Consider the following 26802-nt stretch of genomic DNA (forward strand, 5'->3'; position numbering starts at 1 on the left):
CCTCTCGTGACGTAATATGACGCGATGTTGAAAAAAACAGCGGTTTTACAAACAGCCAACGAAACGGCCACTTTATCTGCTAAATTTGTGCTCTTATGTCTTTTAAAAACATTTTAAATCCTGCATTACCTTTTCATATGGCATTTTCATACAAGGTTATATGTTTATCTCAAAAAAAATTTAACCTGCAATATGCTCTTTAAAGACTTAATAGGCTATTTATTTTCAAACTTAAACATTTTTATGTTTTAATCTGGACTACAACATGCCCTAATGATTAGTACGTTCTGTTATTGTTCAGTAAAACTTTGAGAGACTTCATTAGTTAACATGTTCATTCATTATTCACCAAACTGACAATGAAAAATACTTATAAAGAATGAATCATTCTATGTTAATTTCTTAGTTACTGTTTAATAACATTAAAATCAAAATCAAAATAACTTTTTTAATGGACTAAAATAAAACTAACAATGATCAGTATTTCTTAACTAACATTAACAAAAACATTATACTTTCTGTACCAAATGTAGCTATTGCTCAATCTTAGGTAATGCATTAAATAATGAGACCTTATTGTAATTTGTAAGCCTACCTGTTGTTCTTTATAGCCTAATTCTTTTGCAATTTAACCTGTTTGAAAATTGTACTTTTACAGCTCTGAAAAATATCAAGAGACCACTTAACATTGATTTCTCAAGAGGGGTCTCTTAATTTTTTTTCCAGAGCTGTATATTTTTGGTGCTTTGTATTATTGTATTTAAACATTCAGTTATTTTTGTTCTTGCAAAAATAGTTCTTAAAGCTGTTATGCTATTGCAACTTTTTTTTGCAACGTATTTCAATATCGTGATAATATCGTATATCGTGATAAAACTTCATCAATTAATCGCAACATGAAAAATTGATATCGGCACATGCCTAACTGGACGTTTGATAGAGTATTTCTGTGTTAAAAATACTCCTTCCGGTTTCTCACAAGTTTCGGAGAGTTTTTTTCGAGTATGGGTCGGCTTGACGTCGATAGAGCGGAAGGTCCTTGTATGGGCCGTACGGGCTCTTCTCCCGGTAGGGTGCGCGCGAGTGACTAGAGCGAGAGAGGAAATGCACGCCCCATAAACACTCTCTCAGGTGCAGATCCATTCATCCGTGAACACTTATGTGGCGCGCCGCGCTCCACTTTATTCCTATGAGTGACATCAAGCGACTTCAACGCTTCAGCACAGCATTCTGGAAAGGCAGCGCTGCATTTGAACCGATTTGAACGCAGAAATGACGGGAAGCTTCACAACATCGTGGATCTCCACGGTCACTGCTGTCAGGACTTTACCAAATCATACCAAAGAAGTGTGTTTTTGACGGAGCGGTCCCAGCGATAAAGGTTCGGTCCTGCTTTGGAAGCAGCCGGTGAGTAAACCTGCTTCAAATGTCTATGCTGTTGCTTATCGTCGCGTGAGTAAACATCAGTAAACGACACGATCGCGTGCTTCGTCATTCAAATGCGCTAACAGACTATTGTTGTTCTATGTATAACGTTACACTAGTCTGATGTGCAAAACCGTTTTGCTTGCTACTGCTAGGTTTAGTGGCATACAATAGTCCATAAACCGAATCATGTCCTCATAAACTGCGAGTAAACACACACAAATGTTGACAGGCCACTAAATACAGTACATACCACAGAGACAGACGTCCTGCTGTTGCTGTTTCTCCTGTTCAATTTATTTCAGCCTCCGAATCTGATTCTGGATCGATAGCCATGGGTTTCTCCACGCTCGAGGACGTCACTGCTTTGTGCGCGATCGTCATTCTTTAGCCACACGATACGCCTCCAGGCACTCGGTTTTTTCTGGAAAGACTCGGTACAGCCTATATTTCTTTTATAAATATAATAAAACTAAAGACTTTTCGGAGATATGAAGGATGCAATACTACTCTATACGTATTCAAGATTGACATGAGATTGACTGAAACTGAGACTGTACTCACACTAGCCAGTTTGAACCGTGCCCTAGTGCGTTTGACTACAAAAGCGCGGATCGTTTGGCTAGTGTGAGTGCTCCGAACCGTGCCCGGGCTCGGCTCGATTAGCCGGCCCTGGCCCGCTTGGAAGAGGTGGGCCAGAGCACGGATCAGTTGGACTCGGGCGCGGTTCACATGCAATGTGAGCGCTAACCGTGCTGGAGTCCATAATCAAAGCTGCAAAGTCCTTGCTGCACTTTAGCTGGTACCTTGCAAATCTCATAATACGAGCAGCACGATTACGTGAACATTTTTGCGCCAATAAGGCGACACATCTGTTTAACAACAGGCTGTGAGAGGGCTGTGGACCACCGTGGACCAAACAACACAAAATTATCCACAAAGAAAACAGAGCGATGGACTCCATTGTGTTCAGAGAGCGCCGCTCTTCCTGTTTATCCCGAAACCGTCGCACCATAATGATGTAAGCGTGCTCCGGCACGAATGCTAAAACCCGAAACCGTCACACCATAATGATGTAAGCGTGCTCCGGCACGAATGCTAAAACCCTATGTGAGTGCAGGCCAGCGGGGGAGTGGGGAGGGGGGACAATCGTACTCGGGCCCGGTTCATGGCAACCGTGCCTAGTGTGAATACACCCTGAGTGTTTCACCCCCCTTTTAAGCCTTGTCTGTAAAACTGGGGTTATAAGATAATTTTGATGTGTAGCTGATTTATTTCTCTACACCTCAGATAATTAGCTTAGCAGCTGAGAAGACAAGACCAGAACTGTGATGGTCGTATTGAAAGATGGCCCATATTAGCAGTGAGTGAGTCAAGTCTGTAACTCATTATGTCATCTGATGTGCACCTGGTGGTTTTGTCTGACACAGAAGTGGTCTTTGAGGTCTCCAGCTCATTCACCACCCTGTCAATACAAAATACCCTTAGTGTCAATCAGTTAGCCGTATCGAATTTGACCTAAAATGCAAAAATTCTAACTGTACAAAAAAATACAAAGTGTCCCTTGAACCACTTGAAATTAAAATATACTAGTATATGTATGAATTAACATTAATTAATGCTGTAAAAGTATTGTACTTTCGTGGAATATTTGTACTTTCTGAATAAATTGTCTTCCTTGGACCACTTTTGTTCAATACTGACCTCTGACCTGGGAACACCCCACAAAAGCTGCAGTTTAAGATATCTAGCCATCACAATTTGGCCCTTGTCAAACTCGCTCAAATCCTAACGCTTGCCCATTTTTCCTGCTTCTAACACATCAACTTTGTTGACAAATATTTACTTGTTGGTGCACCCACTAACAGGTGCTGTGATGATGAGATCAGTGTTATGCCTGATGATAATGTTATGATATGACTGATCAGTGTATTATAGACTTAAAGGGGTGATGGGATTATTTGTAAACAAATCTCCAGTCGATGCTGGATTTGGATCCGACAGGAATGTTGCAACACACTTGAGTAAAACGTGTTTTTATATGCAGTAGTACTGCATTGTTATAGATCATTTTGCTTATGTGTACGTGTCTAACAGAACATACTACAGCACGCTGAACTCAGACACGTATGGGCCAGGGCTCGCAAAGCCCGGCAGGCCGATGAATCATTATATTCCGTTCTTATCTCTCTCTCTTGTTGACATCTGAAGGGCGGCGCGTGTGCCGAACGTGTATGTGTGTGCATGCGGTTCGCGCTTATATCGTCCGATCTTGCGGGCTATGTGTAATTTAAAATAATAGTCTATGAAAAATAAAACATTGCGTTTATTTGATAAAGACGTTTACGAGCCCTGCGATTGAGAAAATCATTCTGGTTGTCGGTTTTCCCTCAATATCTCCTCTCTCATGTCACAGAACTGACAGAGGAGCTGAAGCTTATTAAATATGCCAATCTTCTCCAATCCTAGCCGTGGACGTTTACTTCCAAGTCTCCAGCCGCACGGCCATCAGAATCCAGCGTTTTAGAGAGAGCCTCAAAACCAGTGTAGAAAATAGCCTATTACTTATTAGTTATGATGTTTTTGAATGTAAAAACCACACGAAAGTCATTAGTTGACCTCGGACAACAGTATAAAAAAAATTAAAAAGCCAGTTCATGACACCTTTAAATGAAAGAGCTGGCTAAATGCACCATTTCAAATGTGATTTGCTAGCTGTTTCGCAACCTTTTAGAATCTTCACAGACAGAGGCGTAGCACCAAATTTTGGGCCCTGGGTACAAACCATCTTGCTGGGCCCCCGTATCAAATACCATAGTGATACCAATGGGTGGGGTATTGCATTTTTATCATAAAAAACACTTAAAATGTAAACAAAATAAGCCACACTCTGATTAATGTATAATTAATCAGAGTGTGGCTTATTTGTGCCCCCCCCCCCTTCCTGGACAGTGTTGATCAGATGATCAGACTGCTGATGAAACAGTTCTGTTTACATGTTACTAGATGTTACCACATGCATGCTTTATATTACTTATGCAAGGAATGTCACGTACCTTTAATACTAAAACAGATATTCTCTGCAAACACATCCTATTTCACCACAATGTGCTGGGAATCCAGTGCAGGGAAAGTGTGACATTTAGGCTCTTCCCAGAGGTTACAGCAGCTGTTGGTTACCAAATTAGCTTCAGAATCAAACACTATCCACTGCTGATTCAGCCAATCACATGCCAGTGTAAGATCACCCCATATCACCTCAGCTATCACAGAACAGGAAATGATGCAGAAAGGATTGAATGGTAATAACCCTGTGGTTCAGCATTGTCACACACACAAAAATCTTTCTATTTATAAAGTATTTTCGGGAAACCAAAGACTGTAAAAAAAATAGACATACTGCCACCTGTCACTCAAAGTGGCCACGCTCTTAATTATGCAGAACTTTAAGGGTTTATATAATGTAAATGAATGAGACATAAAATTCACCTCCTCACAGTAGTCATGAAGGGCAAAATTAGACATATTGAGCAAAACCACAATTTGTTCCAGGCTGTGCACATTTTTTTTTCTGCTGTAAAGCTGGGCATTTTAACAATAAGATTGAGCTCCCTTCTGAAGCCTGTCCCTTGGTCAGTCATTAATTGCAGTTTAAGTCACTTCTGTTTTAGCTTCAAGAGAAACTGGGGAAGGATGCTGCTTGGTGGAAACACTCTCAAATGTGTGGTAAAACTTTCCACTGACATTTGGAACACATTCTGAGGGAGTGCTTTTTTGTCATTATTCTTAAGGAGAATTTCTACTCCATTTTAGAATGAAATATTTTGAGAAATTGAGAAGTGTCAAGTGACAAGTTATGACATAAATTATGTTCATCCATACTCAAAATTTGTCCTCTGCATTTAATCAATCTAAGTTGCATACACAGTACGAGCAGTAAGTAGTGAATATACAGTGAAAACCATGGACACACACCCAGAACAGTAGGCAGCCATTTTGGGGCTTAGGTGCCTTGCTCAAGGTTACCAGTCTGACCCATGTGCTGATTATTTCCTTTGTGGGTGTTGACCTAAATATTCATTCCTTTTACCCAGAGCATTTAAAACTTTCTAAGTTCTCATCATATTGTTATGAAACAAACCTCTGTGTAATGTGAAGCTAATATGGCATTTTGTAATAATTGTTAGTTTTCTGCCCATATAATGATTAATGAAAATGTTTAAACCTGAAACACTACACAATACAATGCTTTGGCTGATTCAACTGGCAAAACACATATGAAAAATCTATATTAACACTAGTACATTGGGCTCTTATTTTTACAGAATTGTCTTCGAGTGTATTGTTCATAAATATGAGCACAAATCATTTTTGTCTGCATGGCGCCTCTCTCCCAAATTTCAACAGAAACCGCACGGCGCACGCACCAAGTAATTTGTATAAGTAGCCCTATCTGTTTTTCAGATGGGCTACCAAAACATAAGCACGTTGGTAGGCCATTGCAAATAGTGAAATAACATTAATTTCTCGATGTGCGTTGTTTACTCTCTTGACTTGATATTTGAAGATATGTTCTGTTAGGGACTATCTGTAACAATGCAATATCACACAGAAAAAAAACATGTTTTACTCACATAAGAGTTTTGCATCATTCCTGTTGGATCCAATATAGAAGTAACAGCATTGTGTTTAAATAATATGTCTGCAAATCCAGTGGCAAATCCAAACTGTTTGTAAAACCTAGTAGGACCCAGTTTATATTAGGTGGCCTTAACTACTATGTACTAACATTTAAATTAATAATATGATACAATGCACTTATTGTGTACATACAGATGTTTATACGTTTACATTTAAAAAATTAGCTGCTTATCTTACATCTGTAGTTAATTTCTGTATACATTTATAATTACATTGTTGACACTTCCCTTACACCTAACCCTACCCTAAAACTTACCCAAATCACCACGCCTGTCCCTAACTCTACCCATATCCCACTTTAATATCAGCAAAAGTGTTTTGCAAAACAATATGAACACAGGTACAATGTACTTATTTGTTGATGTAAGTATATGGTAGTTAAGGCCACCCAATATAAAGTGGGACGACCCTGAAAGCTTAAACTCCTGTTCCAAGTGCAAAATCTTGTGGGGTTTCTGTTAATTAAAATCTCATATGAACATTTTGGCTGATAATTTATAAGTGAGTGATTTGACATAATCAAACATAAAAAGAGCAGTGTAATCCTAGGTGTAAAATGGTAAGCATCCTGTACGTTCTCCATAACTATAAAAAATCCAACTCTCAAACTCTATTTTAAAGAGGTTGGTGTACTATTAAACGTTAAAAAAGTGTATATTGAATAATGATGGTAAAACAAAACAAAAACTGCCAATTTGTAGGCCATTTAATATGAGCACCTTAAAATATTATATATGTGTTCTTTTTGAACAAAAATACAATTAATTTAGTTTTCTTTTCACTATAACACTTTAGAATACTGGACTACTAAAAACTACTACAGGTTCATAATAAACATGAATAATGCTAAGGCAATAGTAGTAACCTTCTGAAAGAATTACTAATTATTTGAATCAGTATTTTAAAGTAAAAAGCATGATAACTCCCTAGTAATGACTGAAATCATCATAATCTTTTGGGTATTTGTAATGTTTTCGATAGTAACTCCTTTAGATGGATTTTGAAAACACTTCAATCATTACTAGCGGGTTATGATTCATGCTCTTCACTTTAGAATACTGATTAGTAATCCTTTAGAAGGTGTAATACTTGAGTCATTACCATCCAAAACCTTACAAAAACGTGACTCAAGTCAATATTATCATGCTTAAAGGTTACCATACGTTTCACTTTTGAAAACTGATGCAAATAAAATCGTTCTGAAGGATTTGGTTATACTTGAGTCATTATTAGTGTGTTACCATTACCTTGACTGAATTATTTATACATTATATTATTCACAATAATGATGAACCTGTATAGTTTATTCATTAATGATGAAACGGCAAACTAAAGTGTTACCTTTTTTTTTTTTTACTTAAAAATGTGTATGTCCACAGAGCTGTTATGAACACAGACATAGAATGATGGTGAATACTCCAATACACAGTTTGTCAAGTGAAATGTTCAATAAAATGCACAGTCTTACCATGTTGGTGTCCATTTTCAGACAAGTACAGTCCAGGGTTTTCTTTATCCAAACAGCATAGTAATCCACAGTTCAGAAAAAAATATAATACATTGTTTGTGCTTGTAGATTTGCAGTTACATGACCAATTAAGTAAATTGCTGTCAGGGATCCAAGTCCAACCCTCCAATGAAAAGCCAGCTGCTTTCCTGGAAATACAATATAAATAGCATTAGCCTATACAGTGAACGAAAAAATGAATGTAAATGTTTTAGTACAAGCTATTAATGTAGCCTTTATAAGAGAAGTCTGTCGCAGTTGTTCACCATCCACACATATATTTTCTGGTTCATCCAGACTTTAGCAAAAAGGAAATTGAATTACTGTAGCCTCATTTCACTGATAATCATTTAATTTAGATCTTTCTGTAGTGACATTTTTGTTCACACAGAATACTCACACACCTGTACATTGCCTTTTCTGTGAACTCATGTTGTGTGAAACATACTGGACAACCAATGTGTTTGCTTGAATTGTCTGTATAGGCCAAATACATCCATTTGGTGGGCCTCCTTATTAAACAAACTTTTATTGCCACACAATGGCAAGTTATGTGGCGATTGCATAAATCACCTAGGACAGGGCTCTATCAAACAAGCTAATCCAGGTCTTCAGTATTCGAAAGTTGCAGATGGGTAACTTCTTGGTCAGCCCTGGCTTAGGAGGGTTATTAAAAAAATTGCTACATGTGCTTTTCAAACAATCTAAAATGGCTGACTTCCTTGAGCAGAACACTTGCAATGTGAAAGTTGTTCAGCTAAATGAGCACTGTATGTTTACCAAGTTTTGTGCATATACACAAGTTTTTACAATATATTCACCAAGTTTTAAAATTGCACTGTAGAGACCCCAGCTTTTGATTCCAATGTGTGGACGTTTTTTGTAACATGTTAAGGGCCCCAAAAGGTTGAAAACAAATCCTCAGCAGAACAATAGCACATTTTCAGTGCTTGGACCCTAATGAATGTTTTGTGATTGCAGGTCTATGTTTCTGCCCTGATATATTATTTAAGTTATTTTGTTTATAAATAGGCATAAGTGCTAAACCTTCTCTGATTTGTTACCTTCCCGGACCCAATGGAAGGTACTTTCCAGTTGTCTTTAATGACGCACACACACACAACGTGACCAGCTATTGCATAATGATCACCATGAGCAATGTATTGTGCATTTTTCCATCAAATAATTGTATACGTTTGCATTTCCTTTTCCTATAATATTGTAGTTATTTAGTTGTTTAAAGTATTCACATTATAATAAGTTTCATTCAGAACAATTTAATGGGTTAATGCTGTGTGTGTGTGTGTGTGTACATGTTTTTTGGACTTCAACCTGAATGCAGATTCATGGGAACTCGTGTCACTGTGGGGACCTAAATTGAGGTCCTCATGGGTACAAAAGCTTATAAATCATACAGAATGAGTTTTTTTGAAAATGTAAAAATGCAGAAAGTTTCCTGTGATGGGTAGGTTTAGGGGCAGGGGCAGTTTAGGGCGATAGAATATATGTTTTGTAAAGTATAAAAACCATTACGTTTATGGTGAGTCCCCAGAAAGATCCCGCACTAGACGTGTGTGTGTGTGTGTGTGTGTGTGTGTGTGTGTGTGTGTGTGTGTGTGTGTGTGTGTGTGTGTGTGTGTGTGTGTGTGTGTGTGTGTGTGTGTGTGTGTGTGTGATAAAAAAGAACTGAATAAGCAATAACAAATAGCCTACCCTACATCTTTTCCAGCAGCCTTATGAATTGTTTGATGTTTCATTGACCAGACAGCAAGAAGACAAGGTGGTTTTGATATCAATAGGAAATCTACACTGTAGGCTTATCGTTTTTATAGCTATAACTTTCTGACTATGTCTGCATTGGGATTTTGTTCCCTCTCATCTGACACATGGCAATTATAAAACACATTAAAATGCGAGACATAGCCTATTGCAAAAGCAAATTTTTAATGTTTTATGTTATAGCAATTATAACATAGTCAGACTGCCATTCAGTCCGATTTTTAGGTCAGAGCAACTGGCCCCTCAAAAATCCTGTGCACGTCCCTGTTCACTCTCCACCTATCAATCACTGTGACATACCGGCATGGGTATGTCCTCTTGAGTGGGCGTTTTGAAGAATACTAGAGATTGTAGGAAATTATCCTATCAATCACTGTGACATACCGGCATGGGTATGTCCTCTTGAGTGGGCGTTTTGAAGAATACTAGAGATTGTAGGAAATTATTTTTTTTTTAACGCCGATGGTGGCTCTCGTAGAAAGCACAACTATGCTCGCGCAGGCAGTTCTGTTATTTCTTTTGTGTTTCATTTCTCTTATCGAGGAAAAGTCGCTCGAAGGTAAGATGGCTTTTACCATTTTAAATCATTTTCGCGACCGTATAAAATGCTTTCCCACACTTAATGGCTCGGATGAGTCTGAGACGAGCAGATTTATCTTGCGTTAGTGTCTTTAACTAATAGTATTAGCTAATGGAGAAATATGACCCGATACATATCTCACTCTGCAGAAAGTGTGATATTCCTAAAGATTTTATTTATTTTTGCTGAACCGTAAAAAGAACTTTGCTCTACTGTGGTAAATAACCTAGGCTAGATAACGTGCCTAGCCTACACATGATTAAATTATGATTCGTTTGGTTAAGAGGCTAATTTGGCATCAAAATGTAATAAAAACTGGCTCACGTTTATATTATATTATATTGTCGGAAATGTGCAGCTATTTCATTTGTTGAATTTCACCTCAGCAGATGATCAATGTGTTGGAATTCGTAAAGAAGATCAGTCCTATGACTTTGAGCTGCCCTCCAATGTGGACGTGAACGTGCAGAAAGAAGAATGTGATGCGGAGTGGACCATTGATGTAAGAACTAGAACTTGTTCTCCTCTGACATGCCTTTCTGCTATTTACTTCATTCTAACGTTGAATGTAGGCTACTAAATTATTAATTGAGAAAATAAATGGTAGCATTTTATTTTACAGCAATTACCAATTAGGCTACATAGGCTTATATTTATTATAGTAATTAGCCTACACTACAGTAACTGTCTGGGCAACCCTGGGAGTTACTAACCCTGAACCGAACCCTTAACCTGACCTTAACTCTCCCTGCCAGCGGTTTTCTTTTCTTTTTTCTTCTTTTTTTTAAGTTGCCAGGCAGCCACCGCCAGGTTTTTTTTTTTTTTTTTTTTTTTTTTTTTAATTTTCAGAAAAATGTAATGGCCCATAGAATATTTTTTTGTATGAAGGCTATCTGAACATTCAATAGGCTATCAAAATAAAAAAATACATACAATCGCTTGTTTTTTTGCGTTTTCCTCGCCTGTGTTTCCATCAGGAGATTCAGTACTCATTCAGAAGATGCGTAATAGCGTCTAACAGTGAAAACACAGAAAAGTAGAGGTAACAAAATATATATTTTTAAGTATGTGGTTAATGAGAAACCCATCTCACATAACATTTTAAAACAAATAGGCCCATTTTAGTGTTGTTCAAGGTGAAGAGTTTACTGTTGAATATGAGTATTTGGGTGACCAGATATAGGGCTCTTGGTCCTGTTGTACCATGTTTATCGTAAATAATGTTCTAAGTTGGATACACTGTAAAGCCTGTGCTTTTTATTCTTTTGACACTGATAAGGTATGTGACTGGTCTAAAAATTGCTCTGCATTGTTTCGTACTGGGGACATTGGCGCAAAGAAGTAACAACAAAAAAAGTGAAATGTAAAATATAAAAAACGTTCCAGCATCTGATATTTAGTGTCTCACAATTCTCCTCTAGCAATCCTTCACAGCAATCCTGGATGGGAATTCAGCATACTTTTCTCCTCCCTTCAAAGAAGTTACTCGTCATGGAATCAGTGTGAAATACTGTCCAGTTTCAGTCCGATTCCACGTCTCTTGTCCTGTGAGTTTTGTTTAATTATCCTACTGTTCAGAACGGTTTACTAGATCTTATTTAAAGGATTGTATAAATGCATAAATCAAATGCTTTTTTATTCTCTTGTAGAACTACACCAAGGCCCTCACATGCTCTTGTGAGTATAGTTTCTATCTTTGTATCTCTTTGCCTTTTGTTCTCCACATTAACAGAAGCTATACAACAGTATTAGAAAATAACAAATGGCATTTAATTCTCTGTGGTATATCAGGCACCAACACCACCGACAATCCAGTTGTTAGCACATTTCTGCCATCTAGAGGTATGTTATGTGTTACTACAATGCCTGTTGCTTTTGAAACATTGTAAAATGACTGGGATAAAAATGTAAGTTTGGTCAAGCACTGGGGTATAAACATTGGCCTGGTTTCACAAGATTAGGCCAGGATTAGGCCTATGTTAAATTGGGACATTTAAATAACTTTTATAAATGTGCCTTGGAGAAAAATCATTACTGGTGTGCATCTTGATACGTCAGACATATTTCTGCGATATGTTAGTGCAAGTTGCTTTCAGTTAAAGGGGTGGTAAAACATATTTCTTCGAAGGCTTGATTGTGTTTGTGGGGTGCACTGTAACATGTTCATGTTTCTTTTTTATAAAAGTGCATTATTTTTCATATATTTTACCTTTACTCTACACTGCTCTGTCCCTCCTTGTAAAAACGGTCTGAGGTTTCCGTGTTCTATGAAACCGGTCCCTCAAAAATACGCAATGGGTTCAGATTGGTTAGCTGGCCCAGTGTGTTGTGATTTGCTAACCGTCTAGTGCACGTTTGTTGGTCGGTAAATTATCATGGGCTGTGGGTGGGGTCGCCATTACATGTTTTTTAACACTGACAGGGAGTTGAAGCCTGTTGGATTTACAACACAAGATCCTCCACTTCACCTGATATATGTAATTTAACATTACATGAGTGAACAGGGTCGAAAATGGTTGTGTTAGTTGATCGGTAAAGTCATCACAGGCTGTAGGGCTGTCAACGAATATTCTAAATTCGAATATATATATTCGAATAGTTTAAAAAAAAAAGAATTTCGAAGGTGAAAATTAATATTGGATTAAAAAAAAAAAAACGGCAAAAAAACCCCGCCATGGTAGTAGAGGCGTGGCTGTCTACTTTGCGAGTGAGCGCGCGCATAGGGGTTCAGGGACAGATCATTTTTCGAGCAATTTTGAAGGCCCTAACGGGCTGTGGGCGTCCACGCCGCCTTTATATTTTTAAACACTGACGGAGCCTGCTGGATTTACAACACAAGATCATCCACTTCTCCTGATATAGGGTTAATTCAAGGTGATTGGGACACTTTTTGGCATTGCGATGACTTGGGAAATGTGTCCCAATCACCCTGAATTCACCTAATGTGACATTACGTAAGGGAACAGGGTAGAAAATTACCCGTAACAATATGTTTAAACACTGACAGAGATGGGGCCTGCTGGATTTACAACCTAGGACCATCCACTTCTCCTGATATATGTGACATTTTCGTGATTGAGTAATGTAATTTGAAGTGTATGAAACCTAAAATAAACATTAAAAGTCACTGAGCTTAAAGTTGGAACCGCTCCATTTTTCAGGACAAGCCGCTATGCGAATCCTTCATTGAACTCGCGACGATTGTGAGCTTTCGTCTGTAAAATGTGCAGCACAGAGAGCGAGATTTGCATAATAATTATGAGGGACCAAGTTAGAAATAAATTTTAACCATTGATCCCTAACTCCCCCGTCCTTAGGAAGGCTGAACAAAGTGGACCTGCTATCCGGATTAAAATAACAGCGTTTCATAGGCATTGCAGGACCGACGGCACTTCAGCCTACTATTCCACAGCAATAAAAATGGCCTCGCCCTCCTTATTTAATATTCTCGGAGGAGGGGTTTCTGTAATTTGGAGCTGGTGATGTCACCAAACCCTGGAGGAAAAGGCTGTAGTTCCCTACTGGCCGTTTGTTGTAGTCTCAAGAAATTGATTTCTTTAAAAGCAAATATTTCCCTTTGCTTTAAACTTTGAGCATTGTATCTTTGCAGATGTTGTTTATGTTCAAACAGCAATATTACACACTAGCTAAAGTTAGAAAAGTGAAATTATTTTACCACCCCTTTAAAACAGCTCAAACATGCATTTTAGTCAGGGACTAGCTTAAGCCTCGTCTGTTAAACCAGGCAATAGGGAGTCTTTTAAATTCATGTACTGACTTTTTGTAATATTTTTACATTTATAGATACATCGTCCTCTGGTTCATCAAATATACAGCACTGTAAGTAAAGTCTGTAAAACATTCATAATAAAGCATTTGGAAAAAGCAATCAGGCAAAATTTCTTACCAGTTTACTACTGTCTCTTTGGTTCAAATAGATCATAAACTGCGGAAAATGTTTATAGACATTGCCAACTTTGAGAAAAATAAGGATTTTTACAATCAAAGTATAACAAGTTTACAACAAATCCATGCACACTATTTCTTACCAGACTTCACTGTCTTATAGTTGAAGTTCGAACATTTCACATAAACACAAGAGAAACAGCAGTAAATATCCTCTTCTCATTGTAGGTTGCAGTTTTGACACTACAAAATGAAAAAAATAAAATAATGCAAGTTCTCTCTTTGCTTGCACTTCCTGTTGGGCAATTTGTTTTTTTTAAAAAGCCACTCCTAAAAAACAAATCCAACAGTCAAATTCAGTTTAGGGAACTCTAATAGAATGAACTTAACTGAGTGAATTATCTTTGGAACCTTTTAAATATATAAACAAAAAATGATTAATATATTAATAGATTGGTTCAGTGGTTGAAATAGAATACTGGTAACAAGTACATATATGTAAACTATTTGAAAATGTATTAAAGGAAGTGTAAGATTGTGGCCAAAACTGGTGTATCCCCTCTCCCCCTCCCCCATGACATGAGGTTGCCAGATCGGCTGCAGGATCCAACAGTACGTTTGTAGCTGCAGCTGTGGTAACTAGAGCAGATCTGGCAACCTGGATGCAGAAACACTACTGACTTCGTGATTGAAATGAACTGACAATATCCTGGCCGGACTACTGTTGTCAGTGATATAAGTATTTGAAATTAACATGATTTCTTAATGTCTAGTGACATATCAGGACCATTTTATGGTTAATTGAAATACATTTCTTACAGTTCCTTTAAGAGAGAAAACAAATAAAAACATTATTTATTAATATAACTATTTCATGAAGTATTTATCTTAAAGCAAGTATCAATTTTGTTTTATAAATTGATATTTTGGTGAAAATTTATTTTCTATAGATTGTGCCATGGCTGTGGCTGTCACCTTTTCCATAATTTAAGGCAGATGAGGACTGCAGGACAAACAGGTACTTAACACATGCATATGCACAAAAAGTTAAACACCATTTATAGCTATAAATATCTGTGTTTATTAACTAAACACAATATTTTCTTTCTAGCACTGCAACAAATGCTCCTACTAGAGCCTTAGATGATGAACAAAACCAGCCTGTTGAGGAGATCTAACCTAAACACACAGCAACACATGGCGTGGAGTCATAACATAACTTTATTGTATTATTATATTATATTATATTATATTATATTATATTATATTATATTATATTATATTATATTATATTATATTATATTATATTATATTATATTATATTAACATATTATATTAACATATTATATTATAGACCAACACCCCTGATTGTTTGCATCACTTGGCTTGTCTGTGTTTACATGTTCTTTTACTTGTAGGAATTTTTTCATAGACTCTTTCTGCAACTTAAGTGGGCATGTTTGTCCATTATTTAATGCAAGTCATTCATTCATCTAATTATTAAAGTTACAAGTAAAAACATGAAACTGTATAAAACCAAAATCACAATGTTATTCTTTTGGCGTTGGCAAAAACAAAACAAAAACAGAGGAGTGGGACTGATATCTCATATTCCACTCCTTCCCACTTCCCACTTGTGTACAAACATACTTCCCAAGAATGTTTGTAACCCAGCAGATCTCGGCAGCCATTGATTTCCATAGTGGGGGAAAAACTACTATGGTAGTCAACGGCTGCTGAGATCTGGTTGGTTACCAGATCCATTCTTCCAAAATATCTTCCTTTGTGTTCAGCAGAACAAAGAAATACATAAAGGTTTGGAACAACTTGAGGGTGATAATATGATGACAGAATTATAATTTTTAGGTGAACTATCCCTTTAAAGGTGCGCTATGTAGTATTTTTGCAGTAAAATATCCAAAAACCACTAGGCGTGTTTTATATATTTTGTTCAGTTGATACCTACAATATCCCAAATGTTTCCAACTATTTGTAAATTGTGAGAACTGCTATTTTAACTAAGGACCGGGACGTTTCAGCAAAGCGTCTGAGGAAGTCGCCTGTCAATTGCGTCATATCTGCGCTGCCCTTGGTTTCGGGTTTTATTTGGCAGAAGCGCTTGACTCTTAGCAGTGTGAACAAGTAAACGCATGGAGTAACGTTATGACATCATTTTCAACACGCTTAAATGTATCTAATATGATAAACAGAGCTGCATCACCTCATAATCATGACTGGAAGAGCGGAAATAGTGTGGGCGCTCGCCGACTGTGTCCCGTGCCATCATAATAAAAGTCCCAGTGTTCGCGAGGCGGGTATTTGTTTAACAATCGCTCCAGCAGCTGTGCTCAACTCCTCAACACTCGGTCCTGCTCTGCTTTACACTACAGTAACGTTAATAACCGCATTCATGAACGTGATTTCTGCCGAGTCCTATTTTCCACCGGCTATGAGGTGAAAACCACATGTCCCAAGATACTGCTCTCAAACTTTGCGTCATCAAACTACGCATTTGTTTTGAATAGGCGCCCTCTAGTGGACGGAAAGTTGCATAGTGCACCTTTAAGAGTAGACGCAGACAGGTCAACTGATACAAACAGGCAAAGTGCTGTTTATCTACTTATAATCACTTTCGGACTGCTGATTGACAAATTAAAGTACAGCAAATTACTATTATATTATATTATATTATATTATATTATATTATATTATATTATATTATATTATATTATATTATATTATATTATATTATTATAAAGGCTAATATAAATGTGAGAACTTTGTATTTCCTCCTGGAATGGCAGATTCTTATTATAGCTCCCTGTCCCTTCATATCAGTTTGTATTGCATGTTGTGTTTTAAACAAAAGGGATATTTCTAAGAAATGTACCATTTACTTACCATATTTATCATTTACCATTGGTGGTGGTTGAGGAGATTTCCCCCTTCTATATGTAAAGCGCTTTGAGTACCCAGAAAAGCGCTATATAAATGTTACTAATTATTATTACTTAATTAATTATCAATGGTTACATGTCATGTTGTCTGTGGACTTTTTTAATCGCTCATGTGTCATTTCTAAATATTGTTTTATTTCACTGTATTTCTTGGCAATAATTTGTGGAGTCTTTTTTTCGGTAGCTCTTGGATTATTTTGGAAACTGCCATTAAACTTTGTGAACGGTTCTTTTCAAGTCTCTAAATCTGTGTGGTTTTTTTCAACAGTAAGAGTTTTCAGTATTCAAGAGCATTTCTTGAAATTGACAATAACACCCCTGCTGAAAAATCCAGCATAAACCAGCATGAATTCCATGTTGGACCAGTCTGGTTTGTGAGGGTAACTGGCACCTAATTTGTTATATACTTGCAAAGCAAGCAAACCGCAGAGCTGATGTAGACTACAAACTAACAAGTAAAAAAAAAGGTTTTGTTTTGCTTTTATATATTGAACATGCATGCTAATATTACAGAGAAACTATTTTCTGTGATTTGTGATTTGTGTTAGGCCATCTGTAAGATTATGCAGCTCTTTTTAAAATTATTATTTATTTTTTTAATCAATTTGTTTTTTTGAATGTGTCAGGTTTACAGATGCAGAAAAGTGTCTAGATATTAAAACTGTATTATTATCACACTACAATAGAGAATTATTTGTTCAATAAATAAATTAACTTGGTATCATGTTACTTCACATGTCGATATTGTAGAGCAATACATGTCCCAATTAAAAAAAAAAAAAAAACTTTTCTGTGCCCATTAATTGTATGAATGAAAAAAACAACACCAATGAGACAGCGTGTAGATTAAGTGGCCATAGTTCAATAGGGCATTTAAGCAGATTTTTATAGACGTTCAAAACTGTGTACTGTGTACATCTTAAAGGACAAAACAATGACACTGACATTTTAATACATGTCAGTACACGTTGCTTTCGGTTAAAACAGCTCAAACTTGCACAGGGCTCCAGACTAAATTTTTGCCTTGGTTGCACTGGTGCGCCTAACTTTTTTATTTAGGTGCACCAGCCCAAAGTTTAGGTGCACCCAAAAATTTCCCTGGCTCGCATTGCCTTTAATACCAATTTCAAGGTCACCTGTTTATCACGTTCCATATAAATTAATATATATTTTGTAAATGACAACATAATATATGCAGTAACACAGGAATTAAAATCAAGGAAAACAATGCTTTGAACATCAGCCTACTATTTTAAAACTACAGTTTTAACGAAGCGTTAAATTAATAAAAAAAAATGAAATAATAAACCATGAAATACAACTCATAATAAATAAAAATACATTTTTTTTATTTCCTCTGACTGCTATATTATATCACGCTTTGATTATCATAATTAAGTGGCAATGTTAGTAGGTTGCGGTAGACTATAGTGTTTTATGTTTCTTAATAAAATTGGGCCAACTGGAACAAATGTTATAATGAAATTATAGGAACGTTTTTTCAAAGAGCCAGAAAGTAACATTGCAGCAGGCACAACAAATTAACAACTAAGCGTTTCAGTTAGGACAGTAGATATATCAGCAAATATCGTTCGCAAAGAGATTATATTTGGAATATAATGTAGCAATGCACAATCACAGTAGTGACTCCGATTGGGTTAACGTTAAGCGTTACCGTAGCTGAGGGAAATATTGCTGCAAAATCTGCCAGTCTGATCCTGTCTTCAAAGGAATATTACAAACAGCAAACGTCAAAACTCAAGAGTACACACAACGATTTTGTTTTGCTGGTTTGCTTGACGATGTGAGTATAGGGCTCTTTTACTAACGTTAGAATTTTTTTTCTAATTAGCTTAAAACATCTATTCCTAGATGTTGATTCTCGCGCCGCCACAGCTGACACTAACGCTGCTGACAGCGTCATGACAATGAAGAAGTTTAGGCTCTCTCTCTTTTACGCACGCACACACACACACACACACACACACACACACACACACACACACACACACACACACACACACAGTCTCTCTCTCTATCTCTCTCTTTCACACACACAGTAAAATGGGCTCACAAACCGCCGCGTTTAGTTTGCGGATACTGTTTAACTACCTGGTGCTGCTTAGGTCGCAATTTCAAATCACTCGCAGGCCGCACGCTAGCCAAGAAATCTAGACGCACCCTAGCGGCAGCAAATTTAATCTGCCCGCAAGTGTCGTCTAGCAACTCTCAATACCCTTATGAGCGGTATTTGCCTAACTCTTGCCTGGCCAATCACATTGTGTATAGAGTCGGTGGGCGGGGCCATAATGACGGCGGCCGAGTTGCGTTTGCGTGCTTCTAGTAAACACAGAAACTCGGTCTCTCGAATCAGCTTTGACCGCGACTCTGAAAGACTTGGAGTTAAGCTTTTCTCTGAGAAAAAAAACAAAGAACGGCACTGAAGTCATTCTTAAAAAGGGAAGATGTGTTCAGAGTTTTGCTGACCAGATACGGCGAATGTTTAATCTATCAACATGCTCTAAATGCAAAGATGTCAGCCAATCACAACAGTGGGTGTTTTCACTGAAGACTCACAGCAGAAACGCCCCTTGAAACAGAGCATTCTAAACAGAGGGCTAATATCAGTATAGAAAAAATGCCTTTTATTTCTAAATTATGTCATGTTTTGATGTAAAAACCATACTATCAATATAAGTACACCCCAAGACAAATTATAAAACAATAAAACAACCCATGCCATGGGACCTTTAAGGTTCAATATAGAACCTTTTCTTCTAAGAGTGTAGACAGAACGGGGGTAGTTTATAATAGTTTTACCTCATATTTTCATTGTATAGGTCATTGATGCCCCTCCTACACAGGCCACGGCGTGGCCCCCCAAAAAATAGTTATTGTTTTATTAAATTTACAAATTGTAACCTTGTAACCTCGTAATGTTGTGGCTTGCTAAAAAAAACCTAAATAACGACTTATATAGTGATGGTCCAATTTCAAAACAAAGCGTCGAACCGTTATGACTCAGCGTATTGATTAATGCGTAATGATTTGGATCACGTGTCAAACCACCAAACTGCTGAAATCACGTCACATTGGCGATCTGAATCATGAATCGATACGCTGATTCATAACTGTTCAAATCTTTGTTTTGAAATCGGCCCATCACTACGTCGTTATTTAGGGATTTATTTTGTGCACAACAATTTTCGTCGCTTCATAAAATTATTGTAGAGCCACTGTAGTGAGATGGGCTTTGTATCGACGTCTTTAGTGCCTTTTATCGGTCTTGAGAGAGGAAATTAAATAAAGATTCAAAAGGTCATGAATCAGCATATTGATTCATGATTGCAAATGTCACGTGATTTCAGCACATGATCTGAATCATGAATCAATCCGCTGATTCATGAACGTTTGAATCTCAACGTTTGAACGTTTGAGGTTTGAATACAAACGCGGAAGAGAAGACAATGCTGAATAAAGTCGTAGTTTTTGTTATTTTTGGACCAAAATGTATTTTCGATGCTTCAAGAGATTCTAACTAACCCACAGATGTCACATATGGACTACTTTGATGATGTTTTTATTACCTTTCTGGACATGGACATTATAGTGTGCATATACTTGGATACGCTGTCGGACTAAATATAAAATATCTTAAACTGTGTTCTGAAGATGAATGGAGGTCTTACGGGTGTGGAACGACATTAGGGTGAGTCATTAATGACATCAATTTCATTTTTGGGTGAACTAACCCTTTAAAGGTGGGATAAGTGTTATTTCAAAACCATTTTAGAAAAAGGACTCGGGCCGATAACAAACTTGTAGCCAATCAGCAGGTAAGGGGCGTGTCTATGGTGAGGAGAGAGGCTCAGTGTGCGTCATTATTCAAAACACACGAGTCACACAGGATGGACATTAGCCAAGAAAGAACTATATGCTGGATTTATGCTTTTGCTTGAATATGCTCGTGTGTCATGTTCGCGTGTTTGTCCATTTGCGATCGTATTGTGGCTCCCTTCAGTGATGATAAAGACCCGTTCATTTCCACACCGTATGGAGCATCTAAATCCCCTCAGTGTTTCAAGGTTTCAAGCGTCAGCTCACAAAATGTGTTCGACAGGTAAGATACTATACTCCTAATATACCGGTATGTTTGTTTCCTTATTTACATAATTGTAATATGTCGTTAGTTGGACTGTCGGCTCGTGTTCTATCGAGTTGTTCATGAGAAAGGTTTGTGTTTTTGTGATGGAAGGGGTGACTTTTTCATTGAATATTCGTCCTGGATTAGTAACACAGATTCTGCCATAGTCATTGTCTGGGTTACGTATGTGTGGGGCGGAGCTATCAAAATAGGGTCGAGACCATTTTTGGCGGTAGGGGCGTGTTTGTTTTGGTGATTTGAAATAACAACAACGGTTACCAGATAACACTTATCCCACCTTTAATACTGTGTTGTTCAAAGATCACCACCTCACGCAATTGCTGGTATCATTTCTTGTGGGTTTCAAATCTGACTAAGATACGGCTGGCAAATGAAATCACTGTCAATAGAGATAAGACAGAAAAGAGCAAACACTGTTAACAGCTCTGCTCTCAAGCACTCACCTTGAAAAAAATCTTATAGAAAATCTTAAAGAAAATCTGAATTTATTAAAAGGGCCAGTCAGGGTTTTGATTTTTTTTTTTTTTTAATCTTAATTTTATTTAGACTGTGTTTGTATTCATACAGTAGTTAATATGTGTCTCTGCCATGCAGGGCACTTCTGTGCTGTGTTTATCACTCTTACCAAGTATGGAAAACTACTGAGGGATTATTTTGATACTATAGTTCTTGTGATAACAATCTCTATAGAGATTGTGACTTCTCTTATGGCTTCTGTGCACACTTGGTACAAATCTTAGTAGCTGTGCTAACGGTGGCTCTTCTTGCAATAATAAATCTGTATAAAGACCATTTGTAAGACTTTGTCTCTTATTCAGTGAAGAAAAATGTTTTGCACTACAGCAGTCAGTATGTGTGGATGCTACTCTAAATTTGGACTGTTGCAAGAGGAAGTGTTAGTCATACTGTATGCATTTTGCTGGTGCAGATTTATGTGGGTACTTTCGACTTATCAATGCTAAATATAAACGTTTATAAACTAATAGCTCTTATGAATATGTCAGAAGATGTGAATTAACATGAGAATGAAAAGTAAGGTCTATGAGGAAATCTATTTGGATCTATTGATGCGGTGTCAGCTAAGAATGTTGCAAGCATAATTAATGCTTGATATTTTGTAATATTATTAATGTCTTACTCATCATCACTATAAAAACTCTGACATCTTGGAAACACTTAAAGCATTCCTGCTATGTGCAACATTGTGTGGTTTGTTTTGACGATTCTTTTGATTTTGATGCCAAGATTTATACTTATTTAAGTCATAAGTCATCATCCAAATGTCATATATACATATTTGATTTGATTTTCTGAAGCTATACAATTGCAGCTTTACATTTCCTTCTGGCATGAACTGTATCTACACTTTTAAGGACACTATTTAAAGCTCTTGAATATAGTTTCTTCCACACAGATTAAAACATATAAAACAAAGTGGCTCAAATCAGAGGAAATGCTTTTTTATGGCAATAATAACAAAGATAACATAAAAGAAGGGAAGAGATGCCAACATCCACTGTCAGACAAACTAATTCAAAGGATGAAAAGCATAACAGTTTGACGTGGCATGAGGGTTAGTAAATGATGGCAGAATTTTTGTGTCAACTTTCCCTTTAAACCAGTTTTTGCTGTGTATCTTCTGTCATGAGCACTTTTGGGCCATGTCCACGCTGCAGCAAGAATGTGGTCGTATACCAGAATAGTGGCACCCATTTCAGGGGAATTTTGAAACATACTCTCTGTCACATCATCACAAAATGTTCAGACCTTGATTTTGCCTGAACTTTATGCATAGTTGGTATTTTTATCTTCAGTTAGTGAGTGAGTCACAAGAATATAGTTGCGCAATATCTCAACATAGTAACAGTCGAATCTGTGCAGCACATTATTTCTCTGTTCAATGCATTCAGTAACAATAGACAAACCACCCCCCACTTATTCGCTGAACCTCTGTGCAGCCAGGAAGGTACTTTCCAGTTGTCAGCATGACCAAGCAGTTTGAGAAAATTACCACGTGTTTTGCATTTTTACATTAATTTAACAGCAAATTATGCCAAAGATAAATGTTTATACATCATTAACTAATGTTTGTTTCCCTTTTGTAGTTCATTCGAGTTGTTTAAATCCAGTAGTTCCATTAAACAGTACAGTTCCCTTCAGACCAATTTGAGGAATGTGTTTGATAGAACAAATCAACTTCACTGATTACTTTGGCATATACTGTATGTCTAATTATTGACAAAATACCAGTTCAACAATGAAGACAAGAAAATGTAATGGCATGATAGTAATGTATCAAGAGTAACATTATAATAACCTGAAGCATAATATGTGTCATAAACTGACATAACAGTGTCTTTGCAGAAATGTAATCTGGGAATCGCATTACTGTGCGGCACTTTGTATATTTCTTGATTCAAATTTCAAGTTCATATTTGTGATATTTGTTGTTTAATAACCGTGCCAAAGAATCTTATATATGAATTGGTGTTTATAATCTATATACTGTATGGCTTTGATATCAAATTTATTCATATAGGATCTGGAGATTATTTTTTAGCTCTTCAGGCTGTCACAGAAAAAACCCATTGAATCAAATAGATTCTCTATAAGCATAAAAAAATAATAATAATTCAGTGCTGTAATTGCCTTGCAGACTTTCACTACCAATGAGGACAACTGTGACTCATTAAAATGGATATTATTTTTAAAGTTTGAATCATGCAATGATCCTATGTCTGATAAAAGAGCTGAATAAATGATCACAAATTGACCTTTCTCAACAGGATTGATGATGGCCTTGTGTACTCAAACCTTTGTCCACCTAGGTACACTCCTTAAAATAAAGGTTCTTAAATGATCTAAAGAACCTTTCCATTGCACAAAATGTTCTTAGTGTAAATAGGTTTTTTAGACTATAAAATGGTTAGGAAAAAAATGGTTCTTTAAAGAACCTTTCACAAAATGGTTCTTTGGGGAACCAAAAATGGTTCTTCTATGGCATCACTGTGAAAACCCATTTTTTGTGGGGTGTATGTCTGACTGACATGCAAAGAACAACCAACAACAGTTTGTTTTGTTCAACATCATATACGGGTGGGTAAATTATATCACAACAAAAACATTTAAGGTATGAACTTTGTCACCAGCCATTCCAGTCAGATGCTTCTGGTCTTTCCACTTTTTAGTGCCTAGAAGCAATACAACACAATACTAAATTGGCCTGCTGCAGCAGCTGTACTTTTATATTTACAAGGAGTGCTCTGGTTGATCGATTACCAATCACTAGGGTGCGTCTAGATTTCTAGGCTAGTACAACCCAGCCTTGGATCGGCAACTTTACAAAATTGTTGGAATAAGGTGGGGATGTCATGGTCAATTCTACTTGTTGATTAAAGTAGCTTGTCAAATGTGTTAGGGATGAGTGATATCATATGACAATACATATCGTAGATTCGTAGCAATAATATAAAATGTGAATCGATGGAACTTTTTCTAAATCATTTACATAGATAGGCCTATCGGGGTAAGCACATATATCTGTGCAGCTTTTAGTGGGCAAGAATAATTGGAATGTTGGAGTGGAAAAAGAAGCGAGGGCGAATGAGTTATTGACGTAATTTGTGTTATTATAACTGCCGCTAAAGGAAATTCAAATTCAAATTGAAAACGAAAGTTTCTAAGCAGTTGCACACATCTAAATGCTTTTTGGCATTCAGAATAGGCCCAGATAGATTACAGCCTAATATGGATACCTTCACTGAATTGCCAATTTCACATGTATTTGGTGTATTTTCAAAATACAAAATACTGTATTTATATTTAAATACATTTTTCCACACAGTATTTTGTATTTGTATTTAAATACATTTTTCCTCACAGTATTTTGTATTTGTATTTTAAATACATTTCCATGTATTTATGCCCATCTCTGCCCACACTCAGTTTGCTAAACGTCTACTGTTTCTCTGTTTCTGTCAGTGCTGCTGTGACGCGCAGTGCGTGGTTATAAAGGAAGAGAAAGCAAAACACAGCCGTGCGAGTCGAGTGGGGGTTGGCGTGACTGTGCTGAGTTGGAGGAGGTTTCTGAAACGGATTTCAAATTTTGTGAAGGAAAAAGACAAGGATAGGTAACAAACCTTTGCTGTTGTGCAGTCATGGATGAACTGTCGCCTTTGGCTTGGCTTGCTCAGTTGGGGACACTAAAAATATGATTAAAGTTATTCAACTTATTATACAAATAAAATATATGAATTAGGTCTTATTTAATTCTATAAACTATAATACTGATCTGCCAACATTGTCGCTATATGATAAATTAAAATAAGCTGATAACATCACTGTTTTCTCCAGTACGGCTATACAGCCAAATCTAATTTTGTCGCAATATTACCCTGTTTGACACTGTGAAGCTGCTTTGACACAATCGTGATTGTAAAAGCGCTATATAAATAAAGTTGATTGATTGATTGATGAAGATTCTGAAGAATCGATCATGGAGGGCAGGGAGGAATATACGGAAGTCTCAAGGAAGAAAAACTCAAAACGCAAGAAATCTGTTAAGGAGCAGGAAGATAGTGGGGATATGGTGTTAACTGTAAAATATTTGAATAAAAAAAAGAACAAAACAAATCAGGAAAATTCAAGAGAAAAGATTGTACAAAATACGGAGGAGAATGGGTTCAAAGTAATGCTGACATTTGAAAAGAGCTCAGGAAAACATCTGCATCCATTAGGACTGTCCAAAGCAATCGATAAAAGTATCGGAGCGGTTATCATGGCCAAATGTTTAGGGCAAGGGAGAGTGTTGATTATAATGAAAGATGGAGGGCAAAAAACAAGCTGCTCAAGATAAAAGAAATGAATGGGGAAAAGATCATGGTTAAAGAGATTGGCGTATCCAAGAATGAAAAGGGAGTAATATATGGAATTCCAACATATATACCTACTGATGAAATTCAAGAAAATATAAAAGGAGGTAAAGTGGTTGATGTGAGAAGATAATATAAGACTAAAGAGGGACAGCGACAAGATACTATGTGTGTCTTGCTGACATTTGAAGGAAAAATGCCTGAAAAGGCACAAATGGGATATATTAGCTATCCAGTAAGAGTGTATTTTCCAATGCCACTAAGGTGTTTTAAGTGTCAGCGAATTGGACATGTGGCTGCAGTATGTAGGGGGAAAGTAAGATGTGTTAAATGTGGAGGAGAACACGAATATGACAAATGTACTGAGGTGAATGGACTCAAATGCTGTAACTGTGGTGGTCCTCACAGTGCTGCATATGGAGGATGTGAGGTTCAAATGAAAGCTAAAGAAGTCCAAAAATATAAGGCTGAGCATAAAGTCACTTATGCTGAAGCTGTGAAGGTTTGTGGAAGTAAAGTAGATAATGTGGAAAAGGTAAGCGAACAAAACAATCAAGAGTTCAGGAACATAGAAACAACAAAAACAAAAGAGAATGAGAATAAAGGTGAGGGTGCTATTAAAGATAATGTACTTATATTGACAAAAGAGAACTTTCTAGCCTTTATTATAAAGGTTATAAATGTCACTGCTATGTTACCAAGTAGATCAGCCAAGATCAAAACAATTCTAGAGGCTGCATCAGAATTCCTAGGGATATCTGGGATTTCAGCAAACACGATACATGAGATTCTGACTCGATCAGTAACAGTAGAAGCTTCTCAAGTTTCTGACTAGCTTAATGACGATATTACAATGGAATGCAAGGAGCCTTGTAGCAAACGGTCAGGAATTCAAAACATTTGTGTTAGAT

The 26802-nt window shown here is 36.9% G+C and overlaps 1 long non-coding RNA gene across 1 annotated transcript in view; it reads right to left on the bottom strand.

The window, feature by feature from the left end:
• Positions 1-26802, bottom strand: part of LOC137083121 (uncharacterized) — a 178978-nt gene that overhangs the window by 141620 nt on the left and 10556 nt on the right. Inside the window, exon 2 of the long non-coding RNA XR_010906458.1 lies at positions 7595-7782. This is a non-coding gene — a long non-coding RNA (uncharacterized lncRNA). The remainder of the gene's footprint in view (positions 1-7594; positions 7783-26802) is intronic.

This window comes from Pseudorasbora parva, chromosome 7 (genome assembly GCF_024679245.1).
Source record: "Pseudorasbora parva isolate DD20220531a chromosome 7, ASM2467924v1, whole genome shotgun sequence".
NCBI classification, from domain to species: Eukaryota; Metazoa; Chordata; class Actinopteri; order Cypriniformes; family Gobionidae; genus Pseudorasbora; species Pseudorasbora parva.